The 12,514-nt window shown below is 53.3% G+C and overlaps 1 pseudogene; it reads left to right on the top strand.

Moving 5' to 3' along the window:
• The first annotated feature begins 2,461 nt into the window (after nucleotides 1-2,461).
• On the top strand, nucleotides 2,462-11,862 carry LOC144123996 (protein argonaute-4-like; annotated as a pseudogene).
• The last annotated feature ends 652 nt before the right edge of the window (nucleotides 11,863-12,514 follow it).

Here is a 12,514-nt window from a genome sequence, read left to right on the forward strand (position 1 = left end):
GCTGCCCGCCGAGGATCTTCGGGAGCTTGTAAGAAGCCTTGTGCGCGAGGAACTGGCGAAACTTCGCTTTGAAGCTCCACAGGTCAGCGTCGCTGCCGTAACGGACGTGGTCCGCGAATAAATCCGACGAGTTGTGCAGCCAACCAACAGCTCCACACCCGTCGCCCTCCGTTATGACGTAGAGCGAGGTGCTACGAAGTCCCGGGCCAGCGATGCGAGCCTTTTCCCCCGTCTCTCCTGTGCCATACCTGCAGGAGCCAGTCGCAACTGTACCATCCGTGCAGCAGGAGTTCAGGCCACCGTGAGCAAAGCGCACGTTTGGCGTACGCCAAACCATCTTCCGCTCTGTTACCTCTGCGGGGAGCCCGGCCACATCCTCCGCCACTGCCCTTACAGCAGAATGGGTTTAAAGGGTTTTTCACCTGACGCACCTCGACCACGCTACGGTGAAAGACCACGGGATATCGAACAGTACTTGGCTGATAACGTGCAATATTCGACCTCGAAGCGACGCCAGTCCCGATCGCCATCCCCTAATCGGTTCTCTTCACCCGGCCGCCCGTCATCCTCTGGCCAGCTCAGAGGCCAGGACCGAGTGGACAGGACCGAGTCAAGAGCCTCCCCCCGATGATTCGCCGCGACGCTCCGACCGACGACGACCTGAACCGACGACCTCGACGACGCGCTCCGACCGACTGGTCTCCGCCGAAATGCCGGTATCCGCCGACAACCACGACGTTAGCGCACTCGTGGATACCGGCGCCGATTTTTCTGTAATGAGCAGACGGTTAGCCACGGCCTTGAGGAAGGTTCTGACCCCTTGGTATGGGCCGCAGATCCGGACAGCTGGTGGCCACGTGGTAACTCCGATCGGTGTCTGCACTTCGCGAATCCAGATCCGCGGTGTTACTTCCCTGGCTGCTTTGCTGTGTTACCCGAGTGCTCCAAAGACCTCGTGCTCGGTTTGGATTTCCTTCAGGAGTACGGTGCCCTTATCAACCTCCAGGAGCTAATATAGTGTCGTTTTCCACCCAAGGCCCTGTCGACGACGATACCGAGCCACGCAGGGCTAAGTTATGCGTCTGTGACGACCACGTATTGATCCCGTCCAGAGCAAGCATGTTTGTTACCGTCGAGTGTGATAACAGCCCCAGCATTCGTGGCATCGCTGAAACCAACATCTCACTGCTTCTGTGTCGGCAAGTCTGTGTAGCTCGCGGAATTATTGAATTGAACTGTGGGCGAACCGAACTTTTAGTCACCAATTTTGGTTCTGAACCCCAGTGTTTGCCTGGCAAAACAGCTATAGCGTATTTCGAAGAACTTAGCGAATTCGCGGGACAGCGAGTGCTGTCCCGCGAATTTTTAGAGAACACGGTCTTTGCGGCACTGTTCTACAGCCCCGCCGCTTACACGTATGTACAGTTTATGTAATTAGTAACCAGAATACATGGTTTGCCTCTTAGTTGAACATTTGAGAACTTCTCCCATCCCGAAAGCTCTAAATCGCTGTAAGGTAAGGACAGCCCTGGTCTTCACCTTTTAAGACTTGATCTTTACGGAAGCTGTAAGAGCTCTAATATATAGGAGCGAGAAGAAGACCATGCAGCCTAGTTATTTTGGCAGAGACTATACCTACTATCGCGCCCCTTGGAGAGGAAAGAGAATACCAAACGGACAAACTTCCAAGTTAAACTCGCTTGTTCCCCTTGGTTATAAGCTTCTAATCGCAGCTTATGAAGTCGTTTCCCTTCTCCACCCGCCGTGACGCCATAAGCGAAAGTGCGGAGCCACACGGGACCGAGCCGGCCGGCCACTACGTTTGCAAGACTGTTAACCGCGGTCCGAGCGCTAACCGTTGCAACCTCACTTCTTCTTGACCAAATTATACCTCCGAGACGAAGACGACGAAGCGCATACCGCGAGCTGGTGGCACGACCACGTGCGGTCGGCCCTGCACCGCTCCCTCCCTCGTCTGTGATGTCATCAGCACGGGTTCTACTCTGGCTCGCTCCCCCATTGGCCCGGCCCTGCGGCCGCGCCTATCCGGGCCGGAGGTTAGGCGCGAGGCACGTTCCGCCGAGCTCGGGCCCGAAAGAGCTGCTTCATCGGCCGGCCGGTCGCTGCGACATCGCTGCTCGAGTGCCCTGTCCCCCCCCCCCCCCCCCCCCCCCCCATCCAGCTGTCCAGGAGTCCGCCTTCACGTCGCAAACCGGGCCTCCCTCAAACGCTCCTTGAGGCCAACGACGAAGCTGCGGAACAGGTGAGCGCTTTCCTTGGCCCGCCATTGCCTGTGATAGAGCGCAGCGCTCCGGCGGAGCCTATCGCGGAGGCGCTTTCCATGGCTCGCCGTGCCCTCCGTGGTAGAGCACAGCGCCCCGCCGGGGCCTACCGTGGAGGTCACGGGTCAGCCATCCGAATCGCTGGCTGTAGGGCCACCGCTCTGACTGGGTGGCTTAGGATGAGGCCACGACCGCAGACTGTCGCCACGCCGCCCGGTCCGTTTGGTACGGCGCGGCGGGCTCTGGGCGTGGCGAAGTCATGATGTCCCGCGCGCGATGCCGCTTTTAGCTTGAGTGGCGATTCGCTTTAGACCGAAGCTGATTAGGTCTTCGGTTTTCGCGATGCCGATGTTCTTCCGCGAGATTTCTTCAGCGGAAATGAAAATTGCAGATGGCGTTTTTTCTTTCGCCACTAATTCTAGGTCGGCGTGCGGGAACGCACTAGGCCTAACCCCTAGGTTTGTGCTACTGGCCTGTCACGCGACGCGGACGCGATTACATCTTGCCTAGAGGCGCGCGATCCTTGTTTGGTCGCGGTGAAGCGACGAGCTTTGCCGTGCACTTTTTCGTTTAAATTCGCGTCTTTGCCGCTGCTCCTGTGCGAGCCCGCTACAATGGGTGTAAAGGGAGTAGCAAGTCCTGTTATTTGCGCTCGAGTGTAGCCGAGGTAGCAGTTATTCCGACGCGTCGGATGGTGTTAATTGACGCATATTGGTTTTTGGATACAGAGCGTCTCGAATCCCCGAGTGGGTTGGTTCACAATGGCTGTGTCGACTAGTCTTGCCTCCTTGCCATACATTAACCACTGCGGGGCGTGTCGCCCGATACTTCCGATCAGGACCCTGCTACCTTGCTCTCAAAGCCATAATTCGTTCGATAGGCTTACCTCAGGGATGTTCTCAATCATTTTCAACAACCTTCTCTCGCCTTTCCCCGATTTTTATTTGGTTTTCAGAATATAATTCATCTGAAGCCAAAGTGCGCTTTGACCGAATGCAAGATCTAGTGTATTTCTGATGTGTCTCTTCAAGCCCACAGTGACAGGATTTGAGGGCGTAGGCTCCTTTGTCAAGCCATGCAACCTAGCAATCCGAGCACCCTGCCAGAGCATAGCTTCTACTTATTTTGAGAAACGGCTGGGTAATCATCCTACAGCGGGAGTCGAACCCACCACCTCCAAATCCAAGGCGGGTGCTCTACAGAAGGCGGGATTATCATGGCTTCAGCGACGTAACATATACATAGCCCATTCTTGCAGTTGCGCAATAGTGGATCGCCTGTTAGTGCTCGGAGCTGTTCGGTCATGCCATGTTGGCAAAACTGGTCACGCATCGGTAAGCCTTGTCGATATCGTTGATGCTAACTTCTTCCCTTTGGTCTAGGGCGGCCTACTGGACGCTCGCCGGGCGCCCCATCGGCGCTTTCGTTCGCGCAAGCCCTGCAGCAGCGAGTGATCAGAGCGGCCCCACCCCAGATTCTCTCCAGCACTGCCGTCGGAACAGCCGTCATCACCCGCGCAGAGGGAACCAACGGCAACGGGGCTCACACTGTGGCGCCCACCGAAGGCGTGCCCACCACCTCGACTTCGCCGACGGCCGCGCCCGTGCAGGCCCGCAATGGTGCCGGCAACACCAAGTCGCAGAATGACGAGCTCAGCTTTCAGGTGAGCGGCGGCTGCTGCTGCGTGCCCCCACGGACGTGTCTGAACCCTGTGGATGGGTGTGGGCGGCAATGCCGTCGTAGCATGCCAGCAGATAGTTTGCCAGACCGCGTACCGCTACCGCGCATGCGCAGTTCGCCCTGAGTTCGCCAGATGGCGCCACATTCTCGTCAACAGCGCGCCTGCCTGGTCGCGTTTGCGGCTCTTGATAGTTGCCAGACTGCAAGCCATGGCTTGGTGAGCGGTGTTTTCAGTGACCGTGCATGCACCGTACTGCATCGAGGTTCCATAGATTCCATCTCAGGTTGCATAGATTGCGCCGAAGGCGCGTCTCAAAAAAATTTCAAGCGCAGGCGTTACGCTGCGCAGCAAGCGAAAGTGAAACTTTGTTAGCAGCTACCGCTGCCTTTTCACGTGGGTGCATTTCCCATGAGGTTTTCCATTATACGTTTTATGACTAGGCTTCAGAAATGTCACGTGATGCTAACTCTACTAACGCCCCTCAGCGGACAAAGGTAGCGCACAATCCCCTCTCTTCTGATGCAGATTGCTGGTCACTGGCCAAAGTCAAAAGATGAAAAGACGTTTCGGGAGCACTACGGCTCCCTTGTTCACTATGAAGCAATCGGCGCACGGATACGTTCTTTTGTAGCACCCAGTAGCGTTTTTAAGGATTTAGCATAGATAGGATGTACAGTTACGTCGTTCCTGTTTAATGTGTTAGACGATGTCTGTATGTTAAGGGACTCAAGATTCTGCCGTGCTGATGTGTTCTTTTCTGTTGTCAATATCTTTACTTGATCCCAGTTAAGCTCGTGGCCGGATTCTTGCACGTGCTCGGCGATGGCGTTAGATGCTGCTTTCTTGTTTAGGACGTCGTTCTGGTGCTCTCTCAGGCGTCTCCTGAAGTCCTTTGTTTCACGGATATATATTGATGAGCAATCGGCGCAGTCAATCTCATACACCACACCTGGAAATCTTTCACGAGGGAGCTTGTCCTTCCCATTCACCAGTTCTATTCGCACCTTGCCAGCGGGGACGTGCGCGATGTTGACGCCATGCTTGCGGAAAATACGAGCAAGCGCTTCGCTAATTCCCGCTACGTATGGGACAGCAGCTCGTTTTTCTTTTGGTTTTTCTGTGCTCTCGCGTCTGTGTCTACCTCCGAAGAACGCGATAGCAAAAAACCAAAAGAAAAACGAGCTGCTGTCCCATATGTAGCGTGAGCGAAGCGCTTGCTCGTATTTTCCGCAAGCATGGCGTCAACATCGCGCACGTCCCCGCTGGCAAGGTGCGAACAGAACTGGTGAATGTGAAGGACAAGCTCCCTCGTGAAAGATTTCCAGGTGTTGTACGTGTATGAGATTGACTGCGCCGATTGCTCATCAATATATATCGGTGAAACAAAGGACTTCAGGAGACGCCTGAGAGAGCACCAGAACGACGTCCGAAACGGAAAGTAGCATCTAACGCCATCGCAGAGCATGTGCAAGAATCCGGCCATGAGATTAGCTGGGATCAAGTAAAGATATTGACAACAGAAAAGAACACGTCAGCACGGCAGAATCTTGAGTCCCTTATCATATAGACATCGTCTAACACATTAAACAAGAACGACGGAACTCTGCATCCTATCTATGCTAAATCATTAAGAACGCTACTGGGTGCTACGAAAGAACGGATCCGTGCGCCGATTGTTTCATAGTGAACAAGGGAGCCGTAGTGCTCCCGAAACGTCTTTTGATCTTTTGACTTTGGCCAGTGACCAGCAATCTGCATCACCATGATTCCTGACCAGACGGTATGCCGTCAAACCCTCGACTACATCCCTCTCTTCTGCTTTGCGGCTCCTCTTCGCTTGTCGAATTTGGCTCCTTCTACGCGATGCTAAACCTGAGCACTCCCCGGAATGATCGCGCTACGTATGACATCGGTGCTTGCATGCACCGCTCGCGTTTTTTGGCACCGCGAGGGAAGAGAAAGGAAGAAATGGCGTGAAAGTACGTGACGGCGTCCCACCATTGGGAGGGCCTGATGTCGAGAGTATAGACAGTATTGGAGGTGAGCGGCGTGCTTCAGAAGTTAATGGTGGAAATTATTTCAGAGACCTCCACTACGGCACCTCTTTCTGTTTTTCACTCCCACCTTCCTCCCTTCTTTTACGGCGCAGTTCCGGTGTCCCCCGGCACATGCGATTCAGCAATGTGGCTCATCGTTGCGTAAAGACGGGTTGCGCAAAAGCTTCATTCACGTGAATAAAGAGGGGACAAGCGCAGTCCCGCCTTCTTTCATGTGAAGGTACCTTTTGGGAAACCCATATTTTCGGGACGTATGAGAGACAATTACTGCGCCATTACCTTTCATCAAAAAACCAATTTTCAATTTTTTCTTCCGAGGTTCGCTTTATTTTCAGCTCCTTGAGGTGATTCAGATACCACATTGAGAATGATTATACACGTGTTTGCATTCCTTGCTCGGCACTCGGCGTTGCCTATGCAGCTACTTGACGAACGTCACTTGATGGCTTCAACGAAGTACGGAAACTGGAATGTGGTTGTGTAAAAGCACTACGAGCTCGCTTAATGTGCTCGCCGAAATTTTTATTGTGTATTTTTGCTTGCGAATGATTGCGAACATTATGAAACAAGAAAACCCTCTTTGTGAATGTGGCGCCCGTATTTTTTCATGCAGGAAACTCGAAATTTCGCCACAAACGCGTCCCTTTCCACCCTTGCTTGCTCTTAGGAGAGAATACAGTAGGAGACCTGACACGAGTGGTTAGTTAGATTCCTAAAAGAAGGGAATGTGACAGGGAAATTGGTTTCTAAAAGAAGTAGTTGTCCGCCAGCGCACCAGTGAGATCTTACCAACCCTGTCCATGATAGCCTCAGCTGCTTATGCGCCATTAAGTGAAACACACAGACACGCACACAATTAGTTAAAATGAATCACCACGTGAAATTCGCCTACGCCCAGCGCCTAATTTAAAACTGAATATATTCTTCCATGCAGTTTCAGTTTCGCTTTCAGCAATCGAAAGACTGTTGCGATGGCACAAGTGAGCACCAGGTCTTGTGAAGCATACAAAAACTTATATATAGCTCTTTGTTCATTTGCTGAAATCTTGACTTCTGCAACAGTTCAGTGTAAGTTTCAGTTAATTAAAACGACAAAGCAGAGTTCATATTGCAGTTTTTGTGTGCAGATCAAAGGCACAGGGCCAAAAATTTGGCGCCTAAACTCCTTCAAAGAATGCTTGGTCCTCTCGCTGGCGTGTGTTAGAGTGCTTTGAGTGACGCTGCAAACTTGAGGTTGCCTACAGCTGTCACTTTTCCCCGCAGGAATCTCTGAAATATGAATATTTCGCATTTCTCTCGTAATTCGCGGCATTTTACTAGTTAAAGGTAAGAAGGCGTACTGCTATCGATTAAGAGCTCACTGGAGTGGGTTCCGTGCTAGTAGTCCACAGGCAAAAAAGTATCACCGAAACAAAATCGCGAGTTCTCATCCGCAGCGTAGAGACGTGAAAATCTGACCAATGCACTCCATTCGCTCTCCTTACATTACCGAGATCATTTTGAGCACTCCATATCGACAGCGTGACGCGCAACTCAGATCGTCAGTGTGGAGGAGTTGACTTTTGACTTTTATCGATTAACCGATGTATGGAGGAGTTTACTTTTAGACAGCTAACGCAGAGGTCAGGCGTAGTTTACGCGCGCAATTCGTGCGTAATTCAGCCGCCTAACCGACAATTCTGGACAAAGATCTGCAGATCTGCCGTCGGCAGGCTTGCATGTTTTCATTTATGTTATTGCTACCGTCAAAAGCGTTCCCCATTGTTTTTCTATGGCAGTCTGAACAGCTTGATGCCAGCTAGTAAAAAAAAATCGGACTATGACCATTACCTTCAATATTTCCATAAGAGTATTTAAAATTTTCAAATTTTGTCCAAGAATATTGGACACGAATTGTGCGCTGTGGGAATTTAAACCTTAGCCGCGGACTGCCCCGGCGCGCTCTGCAGGAAATCGAGCGTACCTTGCCGTCTCACTTCCCGCGCCGACCTGCTCAAGGCAAACTGGGCTGGCCGATCCAGTTGACCGCCAACCACTTCAGCGTTAAGATCCCTTCCGGTAACGTTTTCCACTACGACGTGGAGATCTGCTCAGAGTCGCGCAAGGAGACCAACAAAGTGCCCGAGAAGCGCAAGTACCGCTGCATCAGCACCAAGATCAACCGCCTGGTCATCGAGTTGCTCGTCAAGATGTACCGGGTCGACCTGAGTGGCTGCATGCCCGCCTTCGACGGACGCAAGAACTTGTACACGCGCCGTGGGCTCAATTTCCGCGAGCGCACCTTCACGGTCGACTTCGAGGAGGACAAGCGGATTCAGAAGTTCATCGTGAAGATCCAGTACGCGGCCACCGTGAATCTGGACGCGCTACACGCTGTCTTCGACACACGCGTCACCACGTTCCCCAGGAGGTCCTCCAAGCCGTGGACATCGTGCTGCGGCACGGACCGTCGATCAAACTCATGCCCGTCGGGTGGTCCTTCTTCAAGCCGCCGGCCCCAGGCGAATACAACACCCTTGGAGGTGGCCGCGAAGTCCTGTTCGGCTACTACACTAGCGTTCGGCCCGCTCAGTGGTAGCCCATGCTCAACGTCGACATTTCGGCCACCGCCTTCTACGAGCCTCTACCCGTGACCGACTTCATGTGCAAACTGTTCAGCGATTGCCGGCGCGAGATGTCGGCCGGAGACTTCAAGAACCTGCGCGACTTCCAGAACGTTCGTCTCAACAAGGAGCTCAAGGGTTTGCGCGTCAAGGTCACCCACCTTCCATACCCTCGCAAGTACAAGGTGGTTCGCGTCACCAAGGAAGCAGCCAAGAAGATCTACTTCAAAATAGAAGACGGCACCCGTTGCTCGGTGGCCGACTACTTCCAAAACCGTTACGACCGTCTCAAGTACCCGAACCTGCCCTGCATCGAGACCGGCAGCGCAAACCACCCGGCCTACCTCCCGCTGGAGGTCTGCGTGATCGTCGAAGGGCAGCACTGCAAGAAGAAACTGGACGAGAACCAGACATCCGAGATGATCAAGCGTACGGCCCAGCCACCGGCCAAGCGCTTCAACGAGATCCGCCAGTCGGTGCGGGATATGGTCAGCAGCAGCGACCAGTGCCTGCGCGAGTTCGGCATCAAAATCAGCACCGAGCCGACGCAGCTCAAGGGCAGGGTGCTCGATCCGCCGTCGCTGGTCTTCGAGAACAACTACATCGTCAAACCCCGCGAGGGCACCTGGGAACTGCGGGGCCGTCACTTCTACAAGTCGGCCACGCTGACCCGCTGGACGCTGCTCAACCTGAGCCAGTTCGCGCAGCGAGACAGCCTCGACAACTTCGTCAAGATGCTCATCCGGGTCGGCCAAGAACTGGGCATGAGCATCGAGAAGCCGCTGGACGTCACCACGACTGATGCGAACCGCAAGCCCGTGCGGAACATCGTGCTCGAGGAGCAGCGCAAGACCGCCAACCTCGAGATGGTCATCATCGTTCTCGCCAAGAACACGAGCTACGCTGATATCAAGCAGGTAGCCGAGACCGAGATCGGGCTGCGCACGCAGTGCGTAATGGACAACAACGTGATCAAGAAGTGCAACGCCGCGCTCCTCACCAACCTCTGCCAGAAGATCAACGCCAAGCTGGGCGGCATCAACAACAGCCTGCTGCCCAAGGAGAAGCCGAAAATCTTCCAGAAGCCGGTTATCATCATCGGAGCGGACGTGACTCACCCGGCGCCTGGGGACAAGCTGAGGCCGTCCATCGCGGCGTGCGTTGGTAGCTTGGACTCTATTCCGTACAAGTTCCACGCCTCCGTTCGCGTCCAGGTGGCAGACTCCGCTGCCACTTCGCGCCTGGAGATCATCAAGGACCTCAAGGACATGATGAAAGACACGCTGAAGGCATTTTATTATGCTACCAGGCACAAGCCGGAGCGCATTATCTTCTACCGGGATGGAGTGAGGGAGGGGCAGTTCATGGAGGTCCGCAACCGCGAGGTAAGTTTCGAATGCGAAATGATTTCCCCGCATCTTTTTGTGGGTTGGTTATGATTGAAACGGGTAGCATCATATTGTCTCGCGGATTCTACATCGAACATCATCGACCGCGGTAACTGGCGGGTCTCAATGTAGATAAAAATGCACCACACCACAGCGCTGGACATCACAGCGCTGGTGTTCATCGTACCCGTCTTGCACTGTTGCATTTTTAGCTGTCATGAATTACCTGCAAGCCCGATCAGAGAAGCTTCCAAGTTACTGTGGATTCTACCAGTTTTCCATATACGATACGATTTACTCACAGCGCCATAACCTTCTCCTAACTTTGTTCGAAAGACGACGATTCGTAGCTGTTTGACTGCGCACGAAATGGTGTTGTCCTGCCCATCCCTTGTGTCAAGCTCCAGAAGCAGTGTTTAATCCATTAGGCGACCAGTTCAGGGCTACAACTTGGCCGTGATCTTGTTTCCAGGTGAGCGCCATCCGACTGGCGTGCCAGGAGCTTTCCCCGAACGAGACGTACGAGCCGGCGCTGACATTCATCGTGGTCCAGAAGCGTCACCACACGCGTTTCACGCACCAGCGGTCACGCGGTCACGCACCCGCTCGACTTCGACTTCTACCTCTGCAGCCATTTCGGCATTCAGGTGCACAGTAATGGAATGCCGTCTGGGGCCCAGTAGTCGGTACTTTGGTCGCAGAAACTCCCTAATGACGCAGAAGCGAACTGAACGTGCTCCGAACTTTTCAGTGCAACATTAAGAAGGCCACTATAGAGGCAGTGACAGGGAGTTTAGGCGCTTCTTACACATTATAAAGCACAGGATGACTGTTAGGTGTGGGCCCGAATAGCAACTGCGCATGGCCTACTTTGATATTTCATTGTGCAACAGCCAGTAAAGGGTTCCCGCAAAATGGGATCTGTTTGGTTTATGGAGGTTTAACGTCCCAAAGCAACTCAGACTATGAGAGACGCCGTAGTGAAGGGCTCCGAAAATTTCGACCACTTGGGCTCTTTAACGTGCACTGAGATTGCGCAGTACACGAGCTTCTCGAATTTCACCTCCATCGACGAAATTCGTCCGCCACAGCCGGGACCAGGATGTGTTCCAAAACGGGGACCACAGGATAGTAACAAATATTTAAGGCACCCAAATTCATCATCATCATGAATTTTATCAGCCTAACTATGCCCAGTGCAGGGAAAAGGCCTCTCCTATGTCTCTACAGTTACCCTGTCCTTTGACAGCTGCGGCCACCGTATCCTGGCAAACTTGCCAATCTCATCCGCCCACCTAGCTTTCTGCCGCCCCTTGCTACGCCTCCCTTTTCTTGAAATCAACTCCGTAGCCCTTAAGGACCAGCGGTTGTCTTCCAATTCGCATTACATACCCAGCCCAAGCCGATCTCTTCCTCTTGATTCCTAAGTTAAGACTGCCTAAGTGTTGGCGGGGATGTGACGCGAGGTCTGCGTCTACAACCAGGAGATCATGCTGCGATTCCGTGGGTTGAACCGGCCCCGTTGTGTCTGTGGTGCAGGGCACGAGCAGGCCGTCGCACTACTACATGTTGTGGGACGACTCGAGCTTTACGGCGGACGACGTGCAGAATCTGAGCTACTACCTCTGCCATACATACGCCCGCTGCGCGCGCTGCGTTAGCATCCCGGCGCCCGTTTACTATGCTCATCTGGCCGCGTACCGGGCCAAGAACCACGTGATGAGCAAGGTGGACGTGTCAAGCTCGAGCAGCGACTCGTCTGGGGGCAGCGCCGACTCCGTCTCAACCAGTCAGTATGTGGAGGCTGTCAAGGTGCTCGAGTCCCTCAAACCCGCCATGTACTTCGTGTGAGGACCAACACTGCTGGGTGAGCGATGTTCAGTACACTGAGCTGTCATGACGTCATTGTACCATACTAAAGTATGGCATGGTGGGTGTGTAGCGTACCAAAGCGGCTCATGGGATATGGGGTATTGTTGTGAAGGGCTCCGCATTGGGCTTGAACACCTGCTGGTTCCATAGCGTGCACTGCGATCGCATGGCACACGGCGGTCTTCCCATAGCCACTGTGCCACCACGGCGGGTCAGTTATAGGAGCTATGTAGGCTATGTGCATAAGAGCAAACGTCTCGCCATGAGGGCTCATTGACAAAAAACTGCGCTATACAGTGCCGCTAAGGAACTTGTCTCTGGCAAAAAAAAAACGTGGAACCTAAGGCATGGACAGGCTGGTTGCCCAAAGTTAATGCCATCAAAGCTCCTCCATATCCCTAGCATTCTGGCCCATGCGCCTCAAAAAACCGGTCGCGCCATTTCGCGACAGCCCGCGGCGCGTAACTCAACGGCGATGAAAAAATAAAAATTAACCTCGTCGCGCATAAAAGTTGGAGAATAGCTGTCTCGCCAAGATGTTAAATGCTTCTTAAAGTTTCGTTTAGTAGAGTTTCATCACTATAGCTTACATGCTGCGTTTACCATGCGCAATAAGCTACGATAGCATGGA

This window comes from Amblyomma americanum, chromosome 3 (assembly GCF_052857255.1).
Source record: "Amblyomma americanum isolate KBUSLIRL-KWMA chromosome 3, ASM5285725v1, whole genome shotgun sequence".
Classification (NCBI taxonomy): Eukaryota; Metazoa; Arthropoda; class Arachnida; order Ixodida; family Ixodidae; genus Amblyomma; species Amblyomma americanum.